Source organism: Protopterus annectens, chromosome 14.part0 (assembly GCF_019279795.1).
Source record: "Protopterus annectens isolate FY-2018-M chromosome 14.part0, PAN1.0, whole genome shotgun sequence".
Classification (NCBI taxonomy): Eukaryota; Metazoa; Chordata; order Ceratodontiformes; family Protopteridae; genus Protopterus; species Protopterus annectens.
This window is the reverse complement of record NC_056748.1, coordinates 535003166-535005666: the sequence shown is the minus strand read 5'-3', so window position 1 is coordinate 535005666 and position 2501 is coordinate 535003166. Positions and strand designations below refer to the sequence as shown.

At 44.6% G+C, this 2501-nt stretch overlaps 1 non-coding gene across 1 annotated transcript; it reads right to left on the bottom strand.

Annotated features, from left to right (window-relative positions):
- Positions 1-1537: 1537 nt before the first annotated feature.
- Positions 1538-1662, bottom strand: LOC122789515. Its single transcript, XR_006362833.1, has one exon. It is a non-coding gene; the product is annotated as a U11 spliceosomal RNA (small nuclear RNA).
- Positions 1663-2501: the final 839 nt, after the last annotated feature.

Below are 2501 nucleotides of genomic sequence, written 5' to 3'. Positions count from 1 at the left end.
TTTAAACCCTTTTTTTAAAAAGAAAACCCTTTTTTTCCCCCCCCCCCTTTTAAAAATTTTTTCACCCCTTAAAATGGCCCCTTTTTAACCCCAAAAAAAAAATTTTAAAATTTTTAAAAAAAGGGGTTAAAATGGGGGGCCCTTTTGGGGGGGAAAAACCCCCTTTTAAAATTTTTTTTGGGCCCGGGAAAAAAGGGGGGGGGTTAAAAAGGGGGGGGGAAAAAATTTTTTTGCCCTTTTTTTCCTTTTTTTTTAAAAAAATTTTTTCCCCAAAGGGGTTTCGCGCCCCAAAAAAAAAAATTTCCCCAAACCCATACCTTAAATTTTTTCATGGGCCCCGGGAACCCCCCGGGGTTTTTGGAAAAAATTTATTCCCCCCCCGGGGGGGGGGGGGCCCCGGGGGGGGGCCCCCCGGGTTTGGGGGGGGCCCCCCGGGGAAAAATGGGGGGTTTCCTTTTTTTGGGGGGGGGTTTCCCCCCCTTTTTTTTAAATTTTTCCCCCCCCGGGGGGGGGGGTTTTGGGGCCCCCGGGGGGGGTTTTTTTTCCCCCGGGGGGGCCCCCCCGGGGGGGGGAAAAAAGAAAAAGGGGGGGGGGGGCCCCCCCCTTTTTTGGCCCTTTTCCCCCCCGGGGGGCCCCCCAAAAAAATTTTTTTTTTTTTTGCAGGGGGTTTCCGGGTTTTGGGGGGGGCAATTTTTTTTCCCCCAAGGGGGCCCGGGCCCCCCCCCCCCCAAAATTTTCCCCCAAAATTCCAACCCAAATTTTTCCCCCCCCAAAATTTTTTTCCCCCTTTTAAAAAAGGGGGGGGGGGGAAAAAAAAGGGGGTTTTTTTAAAAAAAAAACCCGGGGGGACCTTTCCTTTGGGGGGGGCCTTTCCCCAACCCCCCAAAAAAAAAAACCCTTTTTTTTTGCAAAAACCCCCCGGCCCCAAAAACCCCCCCCCACAACCTTTTTAAAATTTTTCCCCGGGGGGCCCCCCCCCCCTTCCCCCAAAAAAATTTTTTTTCCCCCCCAAAATTATGGGGTTTTTTTTTTGGGGGGGGGGGGGGGGGGAAAACCCCCCCATTAAAAAATTTTTTTTTTTGGGGGGGGGGGCCCCCCCAAAAAAAAACCCCCCCCCCCCAAAAATTTTTTTCCCCCCGGGGGGAAAAGGGGGGAAAAAAACCCCCCCCCCCCCCAAAAAAAAAACATTTTTAAAATTAAAATTTTTTTTAAACCCCCCCCCGGGGGGGTTTTTTTGGGGGGTGGGTTCCCCTTTTAAAAAGGGGAAAAACCCCCCCCCAAGGTTTTTTGGGGGCCCCCCCCCAAACCCCGGAAAACCCCCACTTTTTTTTTTTAACCCCCCCCCCTTTTTAATTTCCCCCTGGGGTTTTTTTTTGGCCCTTTGGGGGCCCCGGGGGGGGGGAAAAAAAACTTTTTTCCCGGCCCTTTGGGCCCCCAAAAGGGGTTTTTTTTAAAAAAATTTTTCCCCTTTTTAACCCAAAAAAGGGGGTTTTTTTTGTTTTTCCCCCCCCCGGGAAAATTAAAAATAAAGGGTGGGGGGGGGAAAAAAAAAATTTTTTTTTTTCCCCAAAAAAAAAAAATTTTCCTTTAAAAATTCCCAAAAAAATTTTTCCCCCGGGGGGGGTTTTCAGGGGTTTCCCCAAAGGGGGAATTAGCCTTTTTTTTGGGTTTTTTTGGGAAAAAATTTTTTTTTTTTTGGGGGTTTTTTTTTTGGGGGGGAAAAATTTTTTGGGGGGTTTTTTTAAAAACCTAAAATTTTTGGGGGGGTTTTTTTTTTTCACAAAAAAAAAAACCCCCCCTTTTTTTTTTTCTTGCAAAAAAAAAAATTTTTTTTTTTTTTTTTCCGGCCCCTTCCCCCCTTTTTTTTCCCCCCGGGGAAAATTTTTTTCCCCCCAAAAAAATTTTAAAAATTTTTTTTTTTCCCCGGGGGAAAAAGAAAAGGGGGGGGGTTTTTTTTTAAAAAAATTTTTTTTTTTTTTTTTGGCATGCCCCCCAAGGGAAAAAAAGGGGGAAACCCAAATTTTTTGGGGGGATATTTTTTTAAAAAACCCCCCCCCTTTTTTTTTTTTTTGGTTAAAGGTTTTAAACCCCCCCCAAAAAATTTTCCCCCCGGGGTTTTTGGGTTTTAAACCCGGAAAATTTTTAAGGGGTTTTTTTTAAAACTTCCCCTTTTCAATTTAAAAAGGGGGGGGGTTTTTTAAAAATTTTTTGGGAAAAAATTTTTTAAAACCCCTTTGGAATTCCCCAAAAATTTTTGTGTTTAAAACCGGGAAAAACCAAAAACCGGGGCTGGTTTTAAAACCCAAAAATTTTAAAAAAAAAAAAATTTTCCCCTTTTTTTGGGGAAGGGGGGTTTTTTTGGCTAGGGTTGTTAACACAGTACTCCATGCCCCACATGCCATCTGTGTACTTCACCCATGAGGAGCAAGCATGACAGTAATCTGACACCAGCAAGGTGAATGTACTGTATCTGTGGTCTGCTGTGGTTGTATGTCTGTTGT